Consider the following 27,077-nt stretch of genomic DNA (forward strand, 5'->3'; position numbering starts at 1 on the left):
CAGCGCTTGTCTGCGCCTGCGTGGCCTGCACTCAGGGCTATCGCTCTGGACCATTGGGTGACCTCAGGACCCTTGGCCAGCTTCTGGGCATGCTCTTTTTTGTTGTCCTTTGTTCGAGGGAGCGGGTGAGGGACAAGGTGTGACTGAGGCTGCAGGTAAGAATCCATCTTCTGGATGGCAGCGATTGTCCCTGGGTCAGAGAGACCCATCTAACAATCCCTTTTAGGAGGTGGGGGCTAGCTTGGCTGAAGCAGCAGGCAAACTCCACACAGCAGCCATTGTTAGCAGTAGCCTTCCAGGCTGGAGACCCCTGTGCAACACAATGCTTCTCCTCAGGCCTCTGTCTAAGTCACTGTCAGTCTGTTCTGGATGGCGATGTTCAGGCAGATCCTGGTTTTGGACCGACTCTTACAGACCTGGAGCAGATTCTGAGAGTTTGCTGTTCCAGAAAGGTTTGGCTGGTGCAGCAGCTGAGAGGAAATGGCCAGCTATGATGCGTCCCCAGAGTGATGCTTTGGGACCGGTGGCACGTGCATCTCCCTAACCAGGCAGTAGAATGCACTTTGAGCCCGGTAGAAGGAAGGTGGCAGAGGCAATGCATTGGAGAGCTGGCAGGATGAAACTGGGAGTTGGATGAGGCCACCTCCTTTAGCAAGTGAGTCAGTGAACAGCTCACAAGTACTGTAAAAGCGCACCTTGGGAGAACCCTGGTTGTCACTAAAGGGGGAAACGGTAGATTCTATTGCTGAAAACGGACTGTGTGGTTTTGTGGATGTGGCTTCAGCCTTCTTCTTGAAAGGAGGCTCATACCTACTTAAGAAAACTCATGACGACCGTGTTGAAAACAAAGTATCAGTGTGGTGAGGCTGTAGAGTGGCCCTTGGTTTGTACTGCAAACAAGCTCTGAATGCGGATTCTTGCAGGTGCAGCGGAGCAGGCAGCAGCATCTGAGCAAAGCTCTGGGGGACGGGGTCCTGTGTGCTGGGGACAGCTTCCCTCACCATTCTCTGCTCCCTCCTCCTTCAAGCAGGGGCTGCCCCGCACCGCGCACAGGCAGTCCCAGCCGGGCCCGGAGGTGGGTGTCTCCGTGGCGACCGCCGGGCTCTGTGATGTGGGCACCTCGTCATAACCAGAGGCCATTGTTACATGGGGTTGTCATAGCCAGAGGCCATTGTGACACGGGGGTCCCCGCCCTGACCGTGGGGGTATTTAAGGAGCGAGAGCCCTGGGGTGCTCACTCCCAGGAGAGCAGCTTCTCAGGAGCAGCAGCTTCTCAGGAGGCAGCATCTCCCCTGGGTGCCCGTTGCAGCTCTTTGGTAGACGAGACCCAAGATGCCCATCGACGAGGAGGCGAACGCCCACTCCCAGCCCTTGGGGCTTCCCCCCTTGCTCCACAGGCCACAGGGGAGGGACGGGACAGGGCAGGAGGGAAAGGCCGGTGGTTGGACGGGGCCGCAAGCAGCTGCTGCAGTGCCGGGACTGCCACCTCCATCCCCTGTGTCCTGCTCCTCCTCCTGCTCGGAGGTCAGACACAGCCTGGGCCAGCACAGCATCCAGAGCACCTCGGTCACCACCTCGGTGCGGGAGCGCGTCCAGGACCACCGTGAAGGTCCCCAGGAGGGGTCTGGCTGGCCTTGCAGCACCAACACCGAGGCAGCAGCAGAGGCAGAGTGCCCAGCACCTGCCCCACAGGGCCCCACAGCCTACGACGCAGCTCTGTGGGACACAGCCCAGCGCATCTTCAATGAGAGCTTGCGCAGGGCTGTGGCTGAGATCATGGGAGCTGGCCAGGAACCGGAGGAACAGCAGGACCTGGCCCAGCGCATGGATGTGGAGGATGAGAACAACAAAGAGGGGTGCGAAGGCGGAGACATCTTCATCCCCAGCATCTGGATCAACCCCTTGTTCCAGGAGCACCTCCAGGACACCCCTGCAGGTCCCCAGGAGGGGTCTGGCTTGCCCAGCTGCACAGACACGGAGGCGGCAGCAGAGGCAGAGCGCCTGGAACCTGTCCGGCAGAGCCCTGCAGAGGACGATGTGGACCTGTTAGACATTGTGGAGCACATCATCAGTGAGGCCGTGCACAGGGCTGAGGCTGAGATCCAGGGACCTGGCCAGCAAGCGGTGGAACAGCAGGACCTGGCCCAATGTGTGGATGTTCCAGTGGCAGCACCAGCACCTGCAGGACTTGAAGCCACTGAGGCTCGTTTGGCAGGAGACAATGAGGGACAGGCCAGCACAGCCCCTCTCGTCCCAGCTGCAAAGGACGAAGAAGAGAACACAGTTTTTCCAATGTCTGCAGAGCATGGAGGAGAGACCAGCACAGACATGGCCTGCCCAGCGCAGGGCCCAGCTCCACGGCGACGGCCTTCCCGGTTCCGGAGGGCGCTGCGGGCTCTGCGCAGGGCTTTCCGCTGCAGCTGCACCGCGGGACAGCAAGAGGAGTAGAGCCCGGCTGCCAGCGCCACGCGGGTGCCTGCGCAGCGTCCACGCCAGGGATGGGTGCATGGACAGTGACCGCGGGATTCACCTGCCCTGAGGACATGGTGCTGCCAGCCTCTGCTCGGCCTTGGATTGTTTTTAGAAATCATTAAAGCCAATTAAAAAAATGACAGTTTTCCCCCTGTGCTCATCTGTTCCTGCTCCACCTCGGGACAAAGAAGGCTGCAGGAAATCTCTGTCCTCGGGGTGTCCCGGCATTGGTTGCGGGAAGCCCTGGGCTGGTGCTGCCGCAAGCCGGCGGTTTGGCTGGATCCCCCTCAGGCTCCCTTCCCACCCGCCTGCCTCCAATTCCAGTCAAGGACTTGGAACATTTGAGATCTACTGCCGACTTGGCCTGGTTGACCTGCACCGTACGGCATCCCCTTCGTCTCACAAGGAACCTCCCCATTGCGGGGGTGTTTCGGAACACCTCCATGAGCCAATTGCCCCTCCATTTTTAAGTCCCTCGCCTCCACGGTGCTGGTGCTCTTCCATCAACGGCAGCAAGTGCAGCACTGTACCCTGTTAGTGAGTCCGTCCCGGCAATGCATAATCTTGGCTTTCGTTTCAGTCCCACCATCAGGGCATTCCCACTGCCCTTGGTCTCTCCTTTCACAGCCATGTCAATAACTTGCCAGGAGCAATCACAAGCCTTGTGTCTCTCATTCTCTGGACCACCACACAGCTCGGGGATGCCAGCAGCCCCTTCCCTTAGGGACTGCTGCATGGCAGGGTGCTGAGCTCTTTCATGGATTCTCTGAATTAGTTTCACTTGTTTTTCTTCACAGCTGATAAGAATTTTCTCTGTACAGCCCATCCAGGGTCCCTTGCCCTAGAGACTGGAGGTCGTAGGTGTGCTCTGCTTCCCCTAGCCCAGCTGTGGGGCCCAGGAACAGCTGCACTGTGTGTCCTTCTGCACTTGCCTGACTTTTTTTCCTCCAAAGCTCAGCTGTTTGCCCCTCTCCCACAGGCTCTAGTCCCTGGAGGCTCTGCACTCCAGGTGGAGCAGCAGCAGCTGGGTGTTGACAGAGGGTAACGTGTGGCCCTTCTTTAGCTTATCAGGCGGCCCTGATTGCTCGTCTCCAGGCTGGTGGGGCCGTGACTGCTGCCCTGGGAACTGCTCACTGCCACGCTCTGACTCCTGCCTCGACACCAGCTTGCTGCCATGTCGTGCTTGCTGCCTGCAGCCCTTCTTGCTGCCTCGCCGTCGTGCCTGCCTTGTTTGCTGCCTCACTGTTTCCATCTCTTTTACCCACCTATTCTGTGTATTGATGCTCCTCTCAGATTCTTCAGCAGGGGACTTGTAGATCTCTGCCAGAGCCCTCTTGCTCCAAACTTGACCCCTCTTGGTGACTTTGCTGGTTCTTTGGCTGGTCCAGATGGTCCCCTACTCGGGGCTGTAGGCCACCCTCTGCTCTGACTTTGTTATCTCCCTGAATTCTGTGCTGAGCTCCTGCTCCTGGCAGGTCTGCAGGTTTGCTCCAGCTCAAAACCCTGTCCCGGAGGTTCCTGCCTTTGAGAAACACGTCACTGCTGGCCTGCTGAACTGCAGCACCCATCTTACTGCACGAACCTCCACCCTCCTGGCTTTCTTGTGCCCCGGTGCTTGGGCACCACCTCCTGGTTCTGGTGCCAGCAGGTGTTGGCTGCTGTAACAGTGCTGGTGTTGCTGGCTTGCGGGCTGATAACAGGCGAGACCCTCTGCACCCACACGTGGTGCCGGGATGGGGTCCCTTTCTTCTGCCGAGGGACTCCCAAGTCAGGAAAAGCCGGCTGCTCGCCCCCTTGCTGGAGAGCTGAGCCTTGATCCATCTCAGGGGACACTGGAGGGTCCCCCAAACACCAGCAGCCCCGCTTCACACTGCTGAAGGCATCGGGAGGGGACCAAGGGGGCCCAGCCACAGTGAAGTGTGACCTCATTGTGTTTCTGCGGTTGCTTGGGGCTGGAATACGCGCTGCATCCATGTCCGAACCTGCCTTCTACGGGAAGCTCTCCTCCATGGGGTGTTTTCAAACCAGTTTGGCTTGGTTTATTTTTTGTGTATACCTATATATCTCACTCCAGGGTTTCCTTAGACACCACCACACAAAGCTCTGCATACGGTTTTGCTGTTGCAAAGCAGCTGTTCTTGTGGAAACGCCCTTCACTCCTCTTCCACACTGCTAAGGTGATGGAAACAATTCAGGGGAACGGAAAAAAATCCTCACCCACCTCGTACTTTATGTGATAAACCCTATGCAGCCCTCTGTGGTCTCCCCTGTGATGCAAAGCCACGTTTTAGCCACATTCCCATCCTCTTGAGCTCATGGTAGGAAGCTGCTCTGGTAACATTATTAAAACCCAATTCTTTGTCACTGTCATGGGCTCCTTCGTGTGCCCTCACAGTCCTGCAAATGACCCATGGGGCCAGGGAATATGTCAATTCCATGAGTGCCCTTTTTGACCTGGCATTTGGATTTTTTGCACCTGTGGCAGTTGCACATCCCCCTGAGATCTGGAGCCTTCACTGGGGCAGCTGATGGCTCTTTAGCACCTTTTGTGCCCCACTGTGCCTGTCCCCACATACACACCTGGGGTGGTACCAAAGTGCTGACAGTCACATCCTCCTCTCTCCCGGGGCAGGGTGACTTCACCTCCACCTGCTGGGGGGGCAGGAGGGGTGAGACCCTCAGCCAATTGGCGGGGTCGTTAACAAAGGAGGTGCCCAGAGTAGCAGGAAGCTTCTGGACCATGTTCTAATGCCCACAGCCAGATCTGACCAGACTATAAAACAGGGTCCCTGCTGGAGGCCCGCTTGGAGTGGTCTTCTCACAGTAGCGGGTCTGTGAACCGGAGCCCTCTCCTTAGACTGGGACGCTGTCTAAGGAGATTCCTGGGATTGAGAGCGCCTCACCTCCTCGTTTGGGTGAGTCGTTATTTACTGGATATGTCCGTAAATGAGTCCTTGCCCAACCAGGTGAGTGATTATTTCTTGTGGGTACCCTGGAGTCAGAGGGCTCTGGTTTTGTTTCTTGTGTGTGCGTGCACGCTGTGGACCCTTATTCTTATTTTGCTGTACCCCAATAATCTCCTCCACTGATATACAAACCTGTATTTTATGTTGTCGGAGTGCTAACTAATTGCATGAACCCTGTTTCTGGTCAGTTTATTGGCTGCACTTCTCCGGCCAGAATAAAGTCTGTTTTGGAACTCATTGTCTGTCTAAAACTGACTTTGAGGTGCCTCTGTGACAAAATTTACAGACCTCGCAACTGCTGCACAAGCCAAATCATTCTAGAATGACAGGGTCTAAGAATCTGCTACCAGTCCTTGCAAGCTCTCAATCTCCTTTTGCTTCCCTGGCACACTTCTTCCCCCCTCCATGCAGTTTGGTTTCAGCCTAGGGAGCAGACAAATCCTTGGAAAAAGCAGGCATTCTTTTCATGTCCTATGTCAGCACAGGACAAGAAGAAAATCCCAAAGTCTCAACATCTACATCGCCCTAAGTGGAAGGCCAACGTGTCCCCACCATCCACCAGCGTGATGTGCCACTAGTTCATATACGATTTGGTGATTTTGAGAGAGACAGAAGAAAACATGCACCAAAAATTAGAAAAAAAAAGTCTGAAAGCTTAACAAAGAAACATTTGTAAAGGGAACCGTGGCAAACAGGGCAGGTACCTGAGAGGCGGCGGGAGGCATTGCCTGTGGATTTATTCCTGCGTGTTGAGTCTGGCCGCTCTAGGAAGGGGAGGGGAGAAGACGAGAAGGAGGAAGCGGGACTGCGGAACCAGTAGCCAAACCCGCGCTCCCCCACCCTGACCCCTCCTGTTCCGAGGAGGCGCCGCTCCCAGCCAGGGCGGGTTCCCCGGGCTGCGGCGGGGCCGCCCGGCCGGGTCTGCGGGCGGCAGCTGGACACTCTGGCTTCTGTCCCAAGGTCACCCCGCCGAGCTTCTCCTCCGGCTTTAGGGGTGCAGGACCCTTTTTCCTGACTCGTTTTTGAAGAAGGGAAGGCAAGTCCTGGACTTGGGCACTCCTCAGCCCCATCTTTTCCCCGGAGAAGAACTTTTCAATGAGGATTGGGAAGAGGCTTACTGGCTTTCCCGTTTCTTAATGCCATTTTTTGGCAGTGATCCGATGGGAAAGTGCTTGTTTGTGGGGAGGGCTCCTTGAGCTCAGATTTGTGCCTTTGGTAGAGGGGGAGGGAGGAAAAGGACTCCTGAGTGGGATCGGGGAGTTGTCCCCAGGTTCAAGCTGCTGGCGCTGTGCAGATACACCAGCTGAACGTTTAAGGCAAAGAACTGCATTTTTCGGGTGAGAGATACAAAGGGAACTCATATGCAAATGTTCGGACTTTCTGCTTTTCCATGTTGTTGCTTAAATCCAGAAATAATGAAGCCCCAGCGCCGCTGTTTGCAGAGCTGCTGAGCCAGGGCGGGTGTTGCGGTGCAGGGGGGTGACTGGGGCTGGGCCCCCCGTGCCCAGCCAGCTGCTTGATCACCACCCTCTTTGGCAGGACAGGGAAGAGAGACCATAATGAAGGCTTGTGGGTCAACATAAGGGCAGGGAGATCACTCAGCAATTACTGTCATGGGCAAAACAGACTTCACTCGGGGAAAAATTAGTTTAATTTATTTCTAGTCGAATCACAGTATGGAAATGGGATTCTAAAACCACCTTCTCCTCACTACTCCTTTTCCCCGGGCTCAACTTCATTCCCAAATTCTCCACCTGTGGATGGATGTCTGCTCCCCTGTGGACCTCCATGGGCTGCAAGAGCATCTCCTCCCATTCCTTTTTCAAATGGTCTTGGTGTCTGCAGGGCTGTTTCACATATTCTCACTCCTCTCTTCCAGTGGCTGTCGTACAACAGTTTTCCCCCCTTATTAAATATGTTATCCCAGAGGCACTACCCCTGTTGCCAATGGGCTCAATCTTGGCCAGCAGCAGGCCCATCTTGGAGCCAGCTGGCATTGGCTCTGTTGGACATGGGGGAAATCTCTGGCATCTTCTCGCAGATGCCACCCCTGCAGCCCTCTGGCTGCTAAAACCTTACCAAGCAAACCCAATACATACAACCGCCTCCCAGGTGCATGGAGTTGACTCTGGGCGGCTGCAGAGTAACATCTGATTTCTTTTTCAGCCCGCACACTTTCTCCATGCTACTCTGCTGACCTCAGGCCAGCATCACAGAGACTCATCTCGGCTGTGGGCTGCACTGTGCTTTTGACAGTACCACCAGTGAACGCCAGCGAAGTTGTCTTCTGGGAATACAAAACCGGCTCGCAGGAAGGAGTCATCATCAATTATGCTTTTGATAGACCTGCCAACGTGTCTCGTCCCTATGAGAATCGCACATGGTTCAATGAAACGGATTTCTCGCTGCAGATCGTGCTGCAGCAGGGAGATGACCAGCTGTACCGGTTCAGGTCCGAGTTGGAGGCCACAGACTGGTTCCAGCTGACAAAAATTAGGTAATTCTGTCCAGCACAATCCATCATCTTTATCTTTCCACCTCTTTCTGGCATTAATAATGACTAGATAAAACCCATCAGGACAGATACTGAGTGTGATAAATGACCAAGACTCCGATAATTTGCCAAACAAGAGTCTGGTTTATTTAATAGGTGAATTAAACACATACACCTTAAGTTTCTGATCGACCTCTTTTATTTCCTTGGCTAGCCCTTCTCGCACTCTGAGTCCGTGGTTGGTTGACACTAGGGGTCTTCTCTCACTCTGATTGGTGGTTGAAGAGTTCCTTCTTCCTCAGTGCAGACTCTAGGTTGTTACTGAGGGGTCTTTTCTACCGAGTTCCCCCCCCGCTTCCCCCGTGGCAGCAATCTCGGGGAAGGCCACCTTCTCCTTCACGTCACTCCCTCCCACCTTTCCTATCCACATGTGCATATGGTACAAAACAAGTTCCACAACTTTTTACAGAAAACTTAACTATCTTTTCATTTTCTTAAGAGCCCATGCCTTATTTGGTTATATCTGTAAACAACAGCACGAATCACAGCTGCATTTCTCACAATTCCCCCTTTTTCTTTATTATCCCCTTGATTCGTGCTTTGGCCTCAAAGTTAGCTAGCACCTCCCTAGTGGCGGCTAGGTCCAATTTTGTGTTCTCTTTTAAAATCATTAATTTATACCCTGTTCCTTTTGTTGCCATTTCAGGATCTATAGGCATGGCTGAGATTTGCATGCCTTGGACTACTGAATGTATTAACCAAATAAAGCGCGGGATCATACATGGCATGAACAGTAAACCTAGAAATGCACATAGTATCATGAACCCTATTTTCTTCTACCAGGCTCCCCCAAATAAGTTATCCCACCAGTGGCTAGGAAGTATAGAATTCCATTTCTGTACTGGTACGTGTGCAACTCGTTTTTTCTCTTCTGCTATTTTCATTATGGCTTCCCCATTATCATCTATTTCCAAACAACACTCAGAAGTATTCCATTTCCCAAAACCCCCCCTCTTCAGCTAAAAGATAATCTAAGGCTACCCAATTTTGGTACACTGCGGCTCTGGTTTGAGACAATTGTCTCGCTATGAGATTCAGTGCCTCAGCTGTGCGGTTGCTTGTTATTTCAATCACTGCTTGCAACCGAATAATTCAGTTTAGCATATATATTGGGGTATGGTATCCCCAGCTTCCATCTTGGGCCCAGGTGGCTGGATCCATACTAGTAATCCTTCTGGGCTTACACTCTCTCCTCTCCAAGGCCACTGTTCTGCCATTTGAGACCCCCCACATATCCAGCGTGAGGTAGCATTTAATTCCCGGGCTATCTTTTCCATAAGATCTATAAACAGGTTTTTCCCTACTGTTGGTAATTGGAATTCCTTGTCTTTTTGCCTTATTTCTTCATACCAATCACTGCTTTTCTGTACCAATTTCTGCTTCTCTTGCTCTCTTTTTAAATCCTGAGTGGCACTCTTAACTAACTCCTCCTTATACTGATCTTGCACTCCCCCTCTATCTGAATAGCCCCACATACCAGCTTGTGTAAAACGGATATTCTGTTCTCCCCTGGGGCAGGAGACAGAGCCTACACCGAGTCCACCTTTCCCTGGGTTAGTTGCTACCCATAATTTCTGCCCTTGGATTTCATAGTTCTCCAATTTTGTTCTATCTTAACATCCAGAATTAGTATGAGTGTGATAATTTAGAACATATTGGGTTAGTCCTCCTATTCTCACGCGCTCGTCGCACTTGGTACAGGGATTAGCCAGGCTAAGTTGGGAACAATAAGTCACCACTCCTAGCAAGAGGATCAGGTCCAGGTTTCTACACCCTCTGCCTCTCCGGCCGACCAGGTTGCAGCCGGCAGCCGAGTTCGTCATCTTCTCGGCAGCAAGGGTGGTGTCCCCATCTTTCCTATTTCTGCTCTTAGCGTGGTGACTTTTTATCGCTTCCCAGCTCTTGGCCTTCACTTCCCAGGAGTTGCTGCGTAGCTGGATTTATTTAGTGCTGACCTACATACTTCACAACCCAAGCAATTGCAGAGATATAATACATCGCAGGTCCTGAATATCAAGGAACAACCTTGGAAATTCACTCATAGTCCATCTGGTACGAAAACATAGCTTTTTGTTATATTTATATGTTTAACTTCAGTAATCGGTTTCCTGAAGGTTTTTCTTTCCAAATCATAATTCGTAGCTTCATCGAGTACTCTTTTTGCCAACCCAACAGCACCAGCCTCTACCTGAGTTAAACAGAGCAGAGAATGAAAATCAGCAATTCCTATTATGTGTTTTGAGTAATTTATTTCTGATAGTTACAGGAGGAAAGAGCAGCCCAAGAGGGCAGGATGGTGGAACGGCAGCTCTGAGCGGCCCCAGTGAGCACAGCAGGCAACGTGTTCTGGGTCATGGTCACCAGCCGGATTTCAAGGTGTTGTGGTTTAACTTGAGCCAGCAATATAACAGCGAAAGCCGCTCGCTCACTGCCCCACGATGCCCAAATAGGGGAGAGAATCAAAAGGGAAGAGAGAAACTTGTATGGACATAAACACAGTTTAATAAAATAACAAAACAGCACTAGTATACTGCTATTACTAATATCTATAAAATGGAAATAGAATAGAAAATGGAAGACATTTGATGCAATTCCTCACAACTCCATCTGCACCGAGCAGCCGGTCCCAGGAAGCAGCACCTGGTCCCAACAGCCGATCCCGGAGACAAGAGGGAAAAAGGCAGAAAGGCCCAGAGGCCTCTGCAAAATGGCAGTATGGCAAAAGGCTGGAATAAAGAAACTCCCAAACAGAACTGCCCTGAACAGGTCTCTGTCCTGGCTCTGAGAAAAACCCCAGCCCGAAGATCCTGACTTTCCTTAAATACACAGCATGACGCTAATGGAATATTCTCATGGACCAGTCTGGGTGTCAGTCGAGCTCTGCCCCATCCATCCCCCCTTCCCAGCTCCTCACACCTGTGGGCAGAGCTCAGACCTTGGCTCTCAGACACCAACAACTAAAAATTTTAACTCTGTCCCGGGTGTTCCTCTTGTTCTCAAACTAAATCCAAACAACGACGGTGCCAGCTCTGAAAAAGAAAGGCTTCTAACTGCATGGAGAAAATTGACTCACTTTCCAGGCGTCTCACCTGCACAAACCAGATTCTAAAGGCTGATGCGCTTCCCCGGGCACAAACCAGCCATGTAGCCCAAGCATGAAAACTCTGCCCCATTACTGCCATGGCTGTTACCTGAAAATGATTCACCTGTGCTGCTGGTGCTCAAGGGGGACAGAACACAGAAGAGCATCCACCACCTCTGACTATTTCTTGGAGCTTAATCCGGCAACAACCACAATTCTCAGCTGCCCAGTGCTTTACATGGAAACGCAAATGCAACAGGCAGTGCTAGAATCTGGATCACAGACATTTGGGGTTTTTTTGAGCTTGCTTTCACAAGCAGAGCAGAATTGGCTCCAACTCAAGTGGTATCTGCCCTGTTCAGCTAAACATCTAGTTTGAGTTAACCAGGGGCACAGGAATTCCTTTGACTCACTTTCTGCAGAGCAGAGAGACTCAAATGAAATGACATGTGAAAAGAGCCTTGAAAAGCTTCCTAGACCAGTGTGTGCCTGGAGCCCCCCGTGCTCTGCCTTGGCCTACACCACATCGGTCTCTGGATGAGGAGGAAAAGCCTTGTGACCTTTTGCATACGGCCCAAACAAAATAACAACTACCTGAGACACTTGTACTGAGTAACCCTAAAATACAAATCTCTTTCCATGAGAATGGTTTTTATGCTGTACGTACACAAGCTGGATATGACTAAATACTTTAAAGCACCATCAGCCACTCCCTGTAATCTGCCTTTAAATCTGCTTTAAATATGAAAAGTCTTTACCTTTGCAGACCGAGTCAGGACAATGATCTGAAAACCAAAGATGCTGTGTATCTAGTCAAGCTCTGTCAGGGTGGTGTGGGGAGGACGTGACTGTGAGCGACTATGTGTACGTGGGGACAGGAACAGTGGGGTACAAAAGGTGCTAAGGAGCCATCAACTGCCCTGTTGAAGGCTCCGGATCATGGGGGGATGTGCAACTGCCACAGTGGGGCATTGTGACGTCACTGGTGATGTCACAAAGGGCCCTGCCCAGGCACCCCTATAAAAGCGGGGCCAGCTTGCAGAGCTGCATCCTCTGGCAGGACAGGGCGGCGGCCAGCCCACCATGGCCCGGTACCGGCGAAGCAGGAGCCGCAGTCGCCGCCGTGGCCGCCGCCGCTACCGGAGCCGCTCTCGCCGCCGCTATGGGCAGAGCCGACGCCGGCGGTACAGGAGAAGCCGCCGTCGGCGGGGGACACGGCGCCACCGCCGCTGAGCCGACCCCAGCACTGGCGTCTGTGGAACCGGCAGAGCCTTGGCCAGCACCACCGCCACACCAGTGCACCACCACGGCTTCACCAATAAAGCTGGAATGATGGCACAACGTGTGCGTGTGTCTCTGGTGTCCCTGTGGGCGAGCTGTGTGTCCCATGGGTGCGTGTCTGTGCTGGGCACATATATCCCATGGCTGGCGTGTCCAGGGCAAGCACATGTTTCCCTGCTCCTGTACTGGGTCTGACTTGTCTCAATGACTCAGCCCATCTCTGTGTCCCAGGCCATTTACGTCCCAGCCTATCTCTATGTCCCAGCCCACCTCCATGTCCCAGTCCATCTCCACATCTCACCACATCTCCACATCCCAGCCAGTGTCTGTGTCCCCAGCCTATCTCCATTTCCCTGCCTACCTCTATGTTCCAGGTCATCTCCAGGCCTCCTGGAAAATTTTCCCACAAGGAAAAAGTGAGTGGCCCTGTGGCATCCCTAGGGATTTTGGGCTATGAAGGCACCCAAGAGTGGCCCTGAGCAGGCGGGCAGGTGCCACATGCCAGGTGTATTTCACAATTTCTGCTCCATTTTTCCATTTTATACAGGACATGGCTGGGCCAGGCGGTCCCTGCTCCGCAATGGTGGCTACTGCAGCACATGGTGTTGCGGCCGCCGTGCCCGGCCAGGGCCCACAGCAGCATGGGGACGGGTGACCCGGGGCGGGGGCAGCAGCGCAGGCTGAGCTCGACTGTCACCAGCGTCACTGCCATGTGCAGTGGCACCACTGACCCCGCACGCCACGGTACCAGAACATTGTGACAAAATGCCTCGTCATGTGGGCGTGGCAGCCGAGCGCCCCCTAGGGGAGGTGGAGCCTGTCAGCCCTGGCCTGGTCACTGCTGGCAGTAGTAGTAGTGGTGGTAGTGACGTAGTTTAGGTCAATGAGAAATCTGGTTTTGGAGAAGCCCGTAACCCCCAGAAGTGTCCGTCCCAGATGTGGATGCCTGTCAGTGTGATGCCCCATGACAGACCACCACGGCAGCTCAGCTCCTGGGACCTGGTTGCACACACAGTCATGTGTGTGCACACAGACCCCAAAACATATGTACACATGCACCCACACAGATACATGCTCGTGCACATACACACCCATGTACACACACACACGTCCAGACCCACCCACATGTGTATACACATGCACATGCAAACATTTGCACACACACCTGTACATTCTCATACAATCACAGAATGTCAGGCTGGAAGGGACCACAAAGATCACTTGGCTCAGCCTCTCTTGATACAAACCCGGTCTAGATGAGCTGGCCCAGCACCCGGTCCAGCTGAATCTCAAAATTGTCCAACGTTGGAGAATCCACCACTTCCCTGGGGTTATTATTCCAATGGCTGATTGTTCTCATGGTGAAAAATTTCCCTCCTGAGCCCAGTTGGAATCTCCCCAGGATTAACTTGTACCCATCGTCCTTCATCTTTTCCATGGGACTCCTTGTACGAAGGGAGTCTCCATCTTTGGAGCCACCCTGGAAACACTGGAACATGGTGCTGAGGTCTCCCTGAGCCGCCTTTTCTCCAGGCTGAACAAGGCCAGATCTCTTAGCCTTTGCTCATATGGTGGCTGCTCAGTCATTTCATCATCTTTGTGGCTCTTCTCTGGACCCTCTTCAGCCTGTCCAGGCTCAGCAGGCAAACACTTTGCTGCCCAGCATTTCCCTGTGACTACTGTGCCATTTATCACCTCCCTCACTGAGTGCAAAGACAGTGTACAAATCAGGTGCTTTGGAAAGTTCCCCTGGTCTCTGCTGATGCTCATTCTGTCTCATGTGCACCCTGAAAACACACATTGAAGCAGGAAAGCAGATCTGAGGAAGGTCCTAGCCCCGGATCAGCCAGGTGATGTAATAGCACAGCCTCCCGATGTCATAGTGCGTTTCCATGACGATCCCAGGCTGTCCCCAGGGTCACCTGGCTGCTGACACCACGTCAAGGCAACAATAAACCATGACAGATGCTCTCTGTTAATCCCTCCCCCTCCTTCTCCTGATGGAAAAGATGATAAGGAAGGAAGAAGGAAGAGAGTCTTTTAAGTTGGAAAGGTTTTAAAAAGCTTTACTAATGCTACTAATAAATAGAGAAAATGATACAAAATATACAAAACTCAATCTTGAATGTCCATACGGAGCTGACGCCACTCCAGTGGCAGCAGAGCTAGGAGCTGGCGTGGCTCCAGCAGCTGCAGGGCAGGCACCCGAAGTCATGGTCGGGACTTCACAGTAAAACCAGATACTGGGTTCAAGGATGCAGGGTCTGGATCAAGGCCTAAGATCTCAGGCAGACAGTCAGGTTCCTCTCTAGATGCTGGCCATGGTCAAAGATAGTGAGACCCTCATGATCTCCCTCTTTTATAGGAGGCATGACGATTATGGGACGGGATATGCAGTTGGTCAGTTTTAGACACCTGTTCTGTACGCTCCCCCTTGCAATTATGTCTCGTTATCAGTTAACCTTGGTTACCATAGTAATAAATCTAAACGTGAGCTTCTTCAGCATTCCTCTGGTCATCTTATCAGCTTTCAGAGTACAGCATCTGAAAAACATGCAGGCGAAAATTCAGAAAAGTGCGGTTACCTAGAAGGCATTAGAAGAATTTAGCTGAAAGGAAAAAATCACTAAAAGAGAAACGGGTCTTGTTTTTACCAAAACCAAGACACACCACAACCTCTCTTGCCAGACCTCTGGCTGCCCTCACTGCTCGCCACGCTCTGTGATGGAGAGACAAAGCAGGCGCAGACAAGTTCATCCTCATCCCACTCGATGGCTGCGGTTGAGACAGGTGATGTCCTGAGACTCCTCCTTTTCTGCCGTAGTTCAGCGTCAGCGATGAGCTCCATTGTACCTGAGGGGATTTGCATCCCCAGGCCTTGAACAAATCCAGTGATGGCGAATCCACAACTTCTCTGGGCAACCGCTTCTTCCAAAGCCCTGCTACTGCTCCCCTGACATCCAAGCTGTCCTAGCCTCCAGAATTCCTTGAATCTTCACTCCATATCCCAGCACTGAATTACACACCCACCACCTTCTGCTGCCTCAAATAAAAAAAAAGCAGCCTAATTCAATTCAGCATGACCCCACCTTACCCATGCTATTTAAGGGCTTCTTCCTAACTTTAACACGCTTATTGCCACACACACAGCCTTTTCTCTTTGTACTCCCATGTGGAGCACAAAGACTTCCCTCTTCCCCTGCAGTAATGGGACCTCACTCAGGAGGTTTGTGCATCCTCCAGGCCACGGATGTTTCCTCAGGTCCACCCAAGTGTGAGGAGTGATGAAGGGGAAAAGGGCAGGTTCAGCTCCTGGGGCATGGTTGAGCACAGACACGCCCAGCAGTGGGCATTCCCCATCTCCTAGGCTGAGGTGGGCACACAAGAATCAGCCCTCATTTGCACAGGAGGGACTTTGCTTCCTGCCATGTTCCTATGTGAAAACTCCTTCTCCTACTTGCCCACCTGAAGAAATCGACTGCTTTCAATTTCCAGACTCAGAAATGGAAAATGGTTGTAAGGAACCAACAGCCATCAGCTTGTTTCTCACTGATCCACCCCGATTCTCTTTCCCAGACCTCCATACGACCAGTCACAGCTGCTCAAGGCCACTCTTCAGAGGAGTCTTTGAGGTTCTTGGATCATTCCAATGCTTATTAACCGTCTTCCTGGCTCCCTCCAGCACTCATGATGAGCTTTCTTGGCCATAACAGGGCCCTTGTGACCATGTCTTCTGCAGTGGTTCTCTGTTTATGATCTTCTGTGCAGAAAATGTGGTCACAGAAAAACACCAAATAAATCAAAACAGATGCTGAGTGAATTGCCAGTAAGAATCTGTCGAGGGTTAAGATTGTGGGGTGACAATAAAACCCTGGCAGATGTATTGTTAACCCCCTCTCCACCCCCCACTTCCCTCTTTTTGCCCCTCCCTCTCCCCCCTTCCCACTCAGGACAGGCGATCGGGAAGGAAAGAAGGACAGAGAGAAGAGAGTTGGAAAAATTAAAAGTGTTTTACTAATGCTACTAATAAGAATAGAGAAAATAATACAAAATAGACAAAAGCAATCTTGAATGTCTCAGCAACTGCAGAGTCGGCAACCAAAGTCCTGGATTAGACTCTGCAGCCAAGTGGAGCTGGATTCAGTCTCTCACTCGGCCTCAGTTCGCAGGGACGACTAGCAAGGTCCTCTCCTAATGTCGGCCATAAGCAGAAGGGAAAAGGCAAAAAGGCAAAAAGGGGCGAGATCCTCGTGATCTCCCACTTTTATTGGAACTATTCACGTGAATGGAATGTTATACACAGTTGGTCAGTTTCTTGGTCACCGGTTTCTCGTTGTCCCTCTCGCGAGATGTCCATCCATGCTTATCAATAAGTTTGCATTCCATTGCTAGGTTTACCAAAACGTGTGTCTGGTTCTCCAGGAAAATGCAGTTAATATGAAGCTTTAGCTGACAGGCAAAATTCACCAAAAGAGAAACTTGTTTTTAACAAAACCAGGACAGAACCAGGCTCTGCTTTCCTTGCAGGGAGTCCATCCTTGGAAGGGGATCCAACCTCTGCTGCTCTGGAGAATGAAACCAGCAGTGTCCATGACACCTGGGGACACAAAGGGTGACTTTTCAAGCCTGCCTTTTGTCTGAGCCATGTTAGATATGTACTTGTGGATGGGGTGTTATGCTTTATATAGCAAATAGTCATTTATTGCCATTGCCCAAAATGGCTACCACAAATGCAGATCTCTTTGCTGCAGATATTTATACCGGGCAATTGAATGCTTTTTCTGTTGCTGTAGATACTGATATTCTTGGGGAAATCACAAAAACACTTGAAGGACAATGGAAGGATTACCATCTTCTTGGCCCTCCAGTGCACTGGCTCCTCTTTGCCAATGTCTCACTGTCACTGCCCAGGGTCTAGATCTGGTGAAGTATTCTGGATATAGTGTAAAAGGTGCTGAGCAGAGGGGGAGAATCACTTCTTCTGGCTGTGCTCCTGCTCTTATGGCCCAGGAGGCTGTTGGCCACCTTTGCTGCTGGTTCATGCTTTCCCTAGTGGAACTCAGGGACTACCAGAGCCACTTCCACAGGGCTGCTGCCCAGCCACGCAGCCCCTGGCCTCTGCCACTGCAGCCTGGAATTCCCCTGACCAGTTTTTGAGTCTTTTTAGATGTATGCAAGATTTGCTTTCTCCAGTCATGACGACCTTCCAAAATGCATCAGAGAAGCCCTGCTATGACATCAGCCTGGTCTCTCAACATCCCTGGATTCCTCCCATCTGGTCCAATGGACTATTAAGGGTTGAGCTTTCCTCAATAACCTCTGACTTGATCTCCATCCACTTCTGCATTTGTCTGGGATTCTGCCTGGTAGGCACATGGAACTGGGAGAACTTCATGCAAAGGCAAAAGCCAAGAGTACCTCACACCTTAGCAAATTCATAGCCCCAAATCCCTGGGGATGCCACAGGGCCACCCACTCTTTCCTTGTGGGAAAATTTTCCAGGAGGCCTGGAGATGACCTGGGACTTAGAGGTGGGCAGGGAAATGGAGATAGGCTGTGGACACAGACACTGGCTGGGACGTGGAGATGTGGTGGGATGTGGAGATGGACTGGGACAAGGAGGTGGGCTGGGACATAAATGGCCTAGGACACAGAGATGGGCTGGGTCATTGAGACGAGTCAGACCCAGTACAGGAGCAGGGAAACATGTGCTTGCCCTGGACACGCCAGCCATGGGATATATGTGCCCAGCACAGACACGCACCCATGGGACACACAACTGGCCCACAGGGACACCAGAGACACATGCACATGTTGTGCCATCATTCCAGCTTTATTGGTGGAGCCGTGGTGGTGCACTGGTGTGGCGGTGGTGCTGGCCAAGGCTCTGCCGGTTCTGCAGACGCCAGTGCCGGGGTCGGCTCAGCGGCGGCGGCGCCGTGTCCCCCGCCAGCGGCGGCTCCTCCTGTACCGCCGGCGTCGGCTCTGCCCATAGCGGCGGCGAGAGCGGCTCCGGTAGCGGCGTCGGCCGCGGCGGCGGCTGCGTCTCCGGCTGCGGCTGCGGCTCCTGCTTCGCCGGTACCGGGCCATGGTGGGTTGGCCGCCGCCCTGTCCTGCCAGAGGATGCAGCTCTGCAACCCGGCCCCGCTTTTATAGGGGTGCCTGGGCAGGGCCCTTTGTGACATCACCAGTGACGTCACAATGCCCCACTGTGGCAGTTGCACATCCCCCCATGATCCAGAGCCTTCAACAGGGCAGTTGATGGCTCCTTAGCACCTTTTGTGCCCCACTGTGCCTCTCCCCACGTACACACCGAGGGTGGTACCAAGGCGCTCACAGTCGCGTCCTCCCCTACCCCTCCCCTACCCTCTCAGCATATACTACGCTACAGTTCTTTATTTGGCAAAAATGATGTAATTCTGTCCAGAACAACCCGTCATCTTTATCTTTCCACCTCTTTCTGGCATTAATAATGACCAGATAAAACCGATCAGGACAGATAATGAGAAATGCACGTGGCCCATGGTCTGTCACGTTCGTTAGAGCTGCTGCTGTTTTGAGATTCCAGGAAGCGACTTTAAAATGGAACCTGTTCTCAGCAGCCAAGACTTTTCCTCTGTGACAGGACAGAACACTCCAGGTGTGGAATCCACAGGCCCTTAGTGCTGCTGCAGCCAGCGAGTGAGGTGACGAGCGAGCGCGGACACCGTGTGACCGCGGGACGTGCGGATCGCACTTTGTGCTGCGGGTTCAGCGGCTGCGGAGCGGGGGAGGGAGAAGTTTATTTGAGAGCCGAGGCTGATCTTCAGTTCAGTGGATTTTCCACTGCACTGAGCCACCATGATGGCACGGCTACCCAGAGACTTTTTTATTTTAATAATGGTTCAACTCAATCAGATTTCATATAAAAACTTGGTGGGTCATGCGAATAATGGGACAGCTCTGGTGGGGTCCTGTCGGCAGTGCGGCTCGCCTCGCCCGTCCCGGTGACGCAATTTCCGGCTGCAGCGCTGGGCCGAGCAGAGGCTCCTGAGTGGGTCCCGGGGGCAAGCGGCGGGTCCGGGGGCGAGCGGCGGGTCGGGATGGGGGCGGGAGAAGCGCCCGCGGCCAGGGCGCGCACACAAAGGTCCGTGTGCAAACAGGCCCTTGGAGCCCCCGGTCCCGGGACCCGCCGGAGCTGAGCCCACAGCTGCCGGCCTGTTGGTGCTTGTGCAGGTGGCAGCGCAGAGGCCGCCATGGGAAACCCGGGTGTCCCCAGCACGTTCCTGTTGGAGCAGCACGTGGCCTGTGCAGGATTTCTAAGTATTAAAAAGGACAAATGCAGTTAAAATGCTTGCAGTGCTATTCTGGGACACATGGACTTTGAATGTATGCATTTTTCAGTAAAGAGAAAAAGGGTTGGATCTATTTTCTCGTTCTGATTGTTGGACATGGCTCTTCTAGAGGTTACCCATGTCCATTGGGCCTCTAGGGCATCTTCTCTGACTCACAGCACACCAAAATGTGCCTGCGTTTTGTTTAGGAGAGCCCCAGCTGCCAGGCGCGGCTGCTGGGTTTGTGCAAACTGTAAAGAAAGCAGCGCGGGCACTCACAGAAACAGCACCAAGTTCTTGCCTTGCTCCTCTGGGGCTGGGGGCTCAACACACCCAGACAGGACACGCTGCCTTTCCCTGGGGGAATTTCTGGAACACAGGCTGTTTGCTTCTGACCAGAGGTGTCTCTGGACTTTTCTCATGACACCTGTCTCCAGCTCTGGAGCTCAGGCCCATGAACAACTCGATTTTAGGCCCCTTGGTCCTGCATCTGTGACAAGTCACGCTGCTCTCACTCCAGCTTCTGCCTGATTTCTGACACCTGTCTTGGTGCCCTGCCCTGGACACTTTCCCTGCTCCAGGTTCAGCCGTCTAACAGGACTCCTGGAAGCCAAGAGCTCCTCTGAGAAAGGAATGAGAAAAAACAAACAAACAAAACTTGTAATGGTGCTTTTTTATTTTCCAAAACTAATTTGATTTTCAGATATTATATACCCTTGCAAATGATTTCTGCAGCATTTCTTCTCTGTGGATCCCAGCAGCCTGAATCACCACTTGTGACATCATCTTTCCTGCAACACGAAGATCCGTAACATGGCAGCTCAAAAAGTCGTATGGCAACACTATTCAAGTCCTTTCTTTGCTCTGAACTCACTGCGGTAGCAGATCCTACGCCATTGATTTACCACGGTACATTTTGAACCTTCATAGAGATTACTAAGCACCGCAAGGACATTCTTGTGTATGTACTTACTCTAATGAACAAATAGTAGAGAAAATATTTTCACTCACTAGGTGGCAGGAAAAGTCCATTTATATTTCAAGGTTTGCTGTGATGGAAGGCACAACTGATCCTCGAACAGCCTGAGGGTTGTTTTTCCCAGAAACGGATGTGGCTGTACTTCTGCTGCAGGAGAAAAGAGTTGTCATCTGTTGTAAGCAGAACAATAAAAATGGACTAAATGGAGCAGGACACGGTCTGCTGCTGGGACCATATTACCAAGATTTTGTGGGACCATGTTCTGATATTTTAGAGCTCTTAAAGTTATCTCTAAAAGTTATCATGAGCTCCAGATAACTCTAAAGTTCTCCTGAATTAGGTCAGTTGAGCTTTCACGATGTCAAACTGTTACCAGATGAGCAGTGAAGCCTTTCCACGAGATGCTGGGCAGAAAGTTACTGAACTGACATGTGGTTGAGTTTCCTTTCCTGCACAACAGGATAATCAGGTCAATCCCAAATGAGATGAGCTGTACAAGTGCAAATCCTACACCAGACTCTCTTGCCATTAATGGACGTGAGTCCTTGGGAAATAGGAGCAGGAAATCAAACCCAGAAAGATTCCCAGCAAAAACCGAAAAACTACAAGTTTGGGAACTGGTGTTCTGAGACTGCTGTCACTGCACTGCTCACACCATCTCCCAGCTGTTTGTGCATTTGGAGGTGTTTCACCCAGATTCAGACATTAACAGCTGGGTCTCAAAGCAGCATCTCCAAAACACGCCACGTTTGGACTGCAGTCAGTACAACTGGGCCATCCCCTGAGACACACTGGGGTCTGGAGCCAAAGCCCAGCCCCCGGGCATTAATGCCAAAATCCCCAGTGTCGAAATGGGTGCAATAATGGAGAGCCCAACACCAACCCTGGATTTCCAGCAGGTGGAATTTAAATACAGGGCAAACACACATTGTGGGACTTTCTTCTCAATAACTTATTTTGCAGTACTTCAGGAAGGAACTAAAAGCAGAAATTATAAACGTGGTCTACGTATTCAAAATCAATATAATCCTAATTCAATACAACAGATGAGTGATCTTCACCCATGACTTTTATGTGTTCCCTGAGCACCTGAGCGCAGTTCACGTGAGAAATTCCCACGGTTCAGATGATCGTTACCTCTTCCCACCACCTCCAAAAACCCGATATTTCATCTACAGATGTGGCCATGACCCAGAGAGACATATCAGCTTCTACGCTTACATAACAGACCTCCCTGTCAACACGGCTGTATCAAGAAATCAAGGATCCAAAGCACTCTAAGATCTACAGCATTTACCTGTGCGTTTGGGGAATGCTGGAAAGGGCAGTTTTTCCCAACTTCGCCCATTTTGTCAATGCCGAATGTCAGCAAAAGGCACCAGCATGAAGTAGCTGGTGCCTCCTGCAGCCGCCCGAGTCACCAAAGGCAGTTGCCAGCCAGTATAGAATGTTACATTTCGAAAGCTCCAACTGCTCCTCCAGCTCCTGATGTCAACATCATGGCGCCAGGAGACACGTCCAGCTTGAACATCTTCCTTCATCTCCATTGCTCCAGTGTAAATTACAGAAAATCGGGCTATTTCAGAGTCTCCCATCCCAGTGTTTCTTTAATGAAAAATGGAACAAACCCATTTGCCGGGGCTTAAATAATACCCACCCCCTTGCTGAAGGAGCTGTGGCCTGAGAAACAAACCTTTGGTAATGCAAAGACAAACCTTATTGACTGTTTTTTAAGCAAAACCCGTCTGCCCAACGTTTTTCTTACTGTAGCTCTTTGGATGGAGGGGTGTTGGGAAGGTGCTTTAAGATTGAGGTTTTATTTCTCATGACTCCACTCAGATTTGATTGGTAATGAATTAATTTCCAGTGGTGGAGTCTGTTTTGCCTGTGACAGTGATGGGTGAGTGATGTCTCCCGTCCTTATCTCGGCCCATGAGTGCTTTGTTTCTCTTCTCTCCTGCCCAGCTGGGGAGGGCAGTGACAGAGCAGCTTTGGTGGGCTCCTGCTGTCCAGCCAGGGTCAGCCCAGCACAGCTTCCGAGGTTTATCCCGAGGCGCAGAGCCCGGGAACCACCCGGAGGCCCCTGTGCTGACGGGGGCAAAACCCACACAGCGAGTTCCCCACGCGCCAGGGCCCGCGCATCCCAGCCCCAGCCAGGCGTGCGGCACCGGGCAAGCAGAGAACAGCCCGAGGAACGGCTGCCGGGGCGGCGGCACCAACGGCACCGCCAGGGCGCGCTGCCTCAGCCCGGAGCCGAAAACAGGCGGGCGGGGCGGCCCTGACACAGGGGGAGCCGCTCTGGAGAGAGAACGGCGCCTGGAGCCCTGGGGCTGCCCCAGGCCCGCGGCCGGGCTGGGCGCCTCCGAGAGGGGAGGCTCCGCCTCGCTGGCGGCTGCTGGGGAGGTGCCCGAGGCCACCGCGCCCGCCTGTCCCGCCCTGTCCCGGGCCGCCCTCCCCAGCGCTCGGGTGCGTCGCGGGGCTCCTGGCGGCGGGCGGGCCGGGCTCCATTTCCCGTGGGCAGCGCGGGGCGGTGCAGCCGCAGTTCCGCCCGGCGCTGGTCCGGGTTGGGAGCGGGCGGGCTCGGGTGCCGGGGCCATGAGGCGGCGGGCGCGGGGCAGCGGGAGGTGCCGTGTGTGTTGGTGACCGAGGTGAAGGAGGCGCCGTGGGCCCAGCGGGAGCGCCAGGTGGCCGAGGCGGAACGGGGCCGGGGCCGGGGCCGGGCCCAGGGGGAGCCGCTGGGCCGCGGGGAGCGGCGCCGCACGGCGGGCGGAGCGGGGTGGGCAGGCAGCGGCACCGGCCGTGTCAGACCCGCCCGGGCTTTCCCGAAGTGTCTGCGCCTTAAATGTGGGAGACAAAGCTCGTTCGGGAGCCATTTCAGCTCAGACTGGCCTGAGTTGGGAGTTGGAAGGACCCACAAGGATCATTAGTCCAACTCCTGTCCCCGCACAGGACACCCCACAGGTCACCCCGTGTGTCTGAGGGCGTTGTCCAGTCTCTTCTTGAACACTGTCAGGTTGGGGCCATGACACCTCCCTGGGGAGCCTGTTCAGTGTCCAGCACCTCTGGGTGAAGAACCTTTTCCTCATGTCCAACCCAAACCTCTCCTGGCACATCTTCTGCCATTCCCTGGGTTCTGTCATTGGTTGCCAGACAGATCAGTGCCTGCCCTTCCTCCTCCCCTTGTGAGGAGGCTGCAGACCGTGATGAGGTCTCCTCTTAGTCTTCTCTTCTCCAGGCTGAACAAACCAAGTGACTTTAACTGCTCCTCATATGGCTTCTTCTCCAAACCCTTCACCAACCTCTTCTGGACACCCTCCAATAGCTTTATCTCCTTCTTATCCTGTGGCGCCCAGAACTGCACCCAGAAACCCCAGATCCCTCTGCAGAGCTGCTCTCCAGCATCTCATGCCCCAGTCTGTGTGTACAGCCAGGGCTGCTGGCACTAAGATGGATGCCTGTGGAACCCACCAGTGACTGGTGTCCAACCCAACATGGCCCCATTTACTAGAACGCTTTGAGCCCGGCCCGTCAGCCAATTGCTCACCCACTGCACTGTGTGTTTATCCAGCTGTGTGCTGGACATCTTGTCCAGGAGAATGCTGTGAGAGACACTATCAAAGCTATACTGAAATCCAAAACCGATTTATTTATTCACGTACACATACATTCAAACTTCTGTTATACATGAAAATTTCTGTGAAATAAATGGGGGGAGCACTCTGATTAGAGATTTTTTCATCTCTGTACATATTAATTTGAAGTACTCGCTTCATCCCGTTCTCCGCTCTACGTATGGTTCTTGGGTTCTTTTGCCCTTCCAAGTCTTCTTGGCTCTGTTGTCAAAATAGATATACAGAAATTTTTCTACATTATTGACTAGAATAAATCTATATGCTCTTTCAGAAACATGTTCAGAACCAGGCTGCCTGCTCTGTGGACATCTCGGAGCGCGGGCCAAATGCTGCGCCGAGAGCCCCCGCTTAGGCAGGATGGCTGCCTGAGGGAATCTCCCGGGACCGGGATTCCCTCATCTCCCCGTGTGGGTGAGTGAAATAATTCCTCGCAGGATCACGGGTCTCTGTTTATTTTTCCTCACTTAGCAAAGTGAGTGTATTCTGTGTTTAAATATAAGCACGTGTATTTTCTTTAGTAATTCCTTGCCAGATTCAGGCAAGTGTGTATTTTTCCCGGCGTCAGGGAGGGCTCTGGCGTTGTATTTGGTGAGCCACGTGTGTGCACACCGTGGATCTCCTGCACTCCGTGGATTTGCTGCACCCCAATAATTTCCTCAAATGATACTCAAACCTGTATTTATGTTCTTGGAGTGCTAAAACCCCATTCTTTACCGGTTAATCTGCTGCACCTTTTTGACCAGAATAAAAGTTTGTTTTGAACCCTGTTGTCTGCCTAAAACTAACTTTTGGGGTGCCTCTGTGACACACGGGATGGGGGGACACAGGGGACATAGAGGGGACGTGGGGGGTGACATGGGGGTGGGGGGACAAAGCGGACCTGGAAGGGACATGAGGGTCACAGGGGGGGACACATCTCCCGCTTTTCCCCCCTGCACCACAATTTACCCCCCAGTTTCCTCCGGTTTTTGAATCCCCAAATAACTTCCGTTGGAAAAGACCTTTAAGATCATGGAGTCCAACTGTTCCCCCGATACCCAATCGGAGTTGAAACGCCCGTCGCCAGTTTCCTGCGAATCCCTTTGGGCCTCGAGCGTTTTATTCCCCCTGAGCGACCCCCAGATGAAACACCCGGACACTCAAGTTCTCGCATTTGCAGCAAAATCCCCATTTTGCCCCGTTTTAGTTTCTCAAACTGGGATGAACATCCCGGGCTCTTCTCAAACGCAAAATAACGGGGGTTTCGCTGCCCTCTGGGCTGGACTTTGCTGCTGCTTAATGGAGATAAACCTGGCATTTTTATTAGTGTGAATTTCCTTAAGTGGGATCTTCCCTATGATCCTAATGGGGATGAACTTATATTTTTTTTAACAGTGTTGATTTCCTTAAACTCAGCTTCTTTGTTAGTGTGAATTTCCTTAAACTCAGCCTTTTTATTAGCATTGAGTTCCTTCGTTGGGATCTTCCCTACGATCTTAAAGGGGGTAGACTCGGCTTTTTTAATTAGTGTGACTTTCCTTAATTGGGATCTTCCCTATGATCCTAATGGGGATAAACTCGTTGTTTTTAACAGGTAGGCTCCCCCATGCACGGCTGGGAGACAGCCCAGAGCAGACGGACCATGCAGCAGCCAATTTTCTCCTGCCTGACGCCGTCTGCTCTGCAGGGACGAGCCTGAGCCCGAGCAGCCGTGCGTGCCCATCCCGGCATCAGGCGAGCCACTGCTCCGGCAGCGTGTGCGGGTGAACCAGGGCCATGCAACGAGGAAGAGGGACCTCCTCCTCTTCAGTGACACCTTGGTCATCGCCAAGCACCAGTAAGATTTGCAGAGCCCAGTGGCCTTTCCTCCCAACCCTGGACAGGGCAGCAGGGCAGCAGGGCAGGGACAGCCCAGGAGCAGCCCCAGGTAGCCGGCACCCTGGTGCTGGATGCAGCCATGGCCGTGACCATGGCAGGGGGACTTGGGAGGGGAGCCAGCAGGCTCAGGCACCTCCAGGTCACTCCCTGCCACTCCTCTATGCAGACGTATTCCATATCATGCACCAGCCCCTGGGAAAACTGAAAGGTACAATAGTTTGTTAAAAACTACACTAAAGGCATTGGGTGGTGGAACCTTTTAAAACTGGGAGTCACATTTAGCAAAACCCACTTGGTTGGTCAACACTAGAGGATCAGTTGATTGAGCTGGGCCTGGGGTGGAATGTCCCGGTTCTGTTAAAATCAAGTTTCTCTTGTAGTGAATTTGCCTGTCAGCTAAAGCTCCATATTAGCTGATTTCCTGAAAAGCCAGATCCATGTTTTGGTAGACACAGCAATGGAATGTCAGGTGACAGTGACAGGCTGGGCTGACAGGCTCCCCCTCCTGTAGTGGGCACTCGGCTGCCACAGCCAGCTGACATAGAGCCTTTGTCACAATGCCTGCTACCGTGGTGGGGATGCGGTGACACTGCAGGTGACAGGGACACTGCAGGACTTGGTGCCAGCTCAGCATTTTCTCAGTTCCCTGAAGAAGCTGATCTCTGCAAATGGCTGGTTTGGCTTTTGAAATGATGTCATCAGGTGGGTGTTTTGGTGTAATACGCTGAAAAACAGAGCAGAAATGGTGAAATATTTCCATGATATGCATGATCCCTGCACCAAACCACCATGACAGAGCCTAACTAGATCTGCAGCTTTTTTTTTGTGCTGCCAGCAGATTGTGGAAGTACAGTATAAAAACCATCCTTATGGAGAGATCCTGTATCAAAAACAGCATGGTCAGCAGGACAAGGGCAGTGATCCTTCCCCTGTACTCTGCA

At 52.5% G+C, this 27,077-nt stretch overlaps 1 long non-coding RNA gene across 3 annotated transcripts in view; it reads left to right on the forward strand.

Annotated features, from left to right (window-relative positions):
- LOC309451970 overlaps positions 1 to 27,077 on the forward strand; it is a 626,315-nt gene that overhangs the window by 239,005 nt on the left and 360,233 nt on the right. Inside the window, exon 1 of one of the 3 annotated variants that reach the window (XR_014186374.1) lies at positions 19,344 to 19,392. The exons of the other annotated variants lie outside the window; for them this stretch is intronic. This is a non-coding gene — a long non-coding RNA (uncharacterized lncRNA). Of the gene's footprint in view, positions 1 to 19,343; positions 19,393 to 27,077 lie in introns of those variants that run through there. 3 annotated transcript variants of the gene reach the window in all.

This window comes from Streptopelia decaocto (assembly GCF_964273445.1).
Source record: "Streptopelia decaocto genome assembly, contig: HAP1_SCAFFOLD_45, whole genome shotgun sequence".
NCBI lineage: Eukaryota > Metazoa > Chordata > Aves > Columbiformes > Columbidae > Streptopelia > Streptopelia decaocto.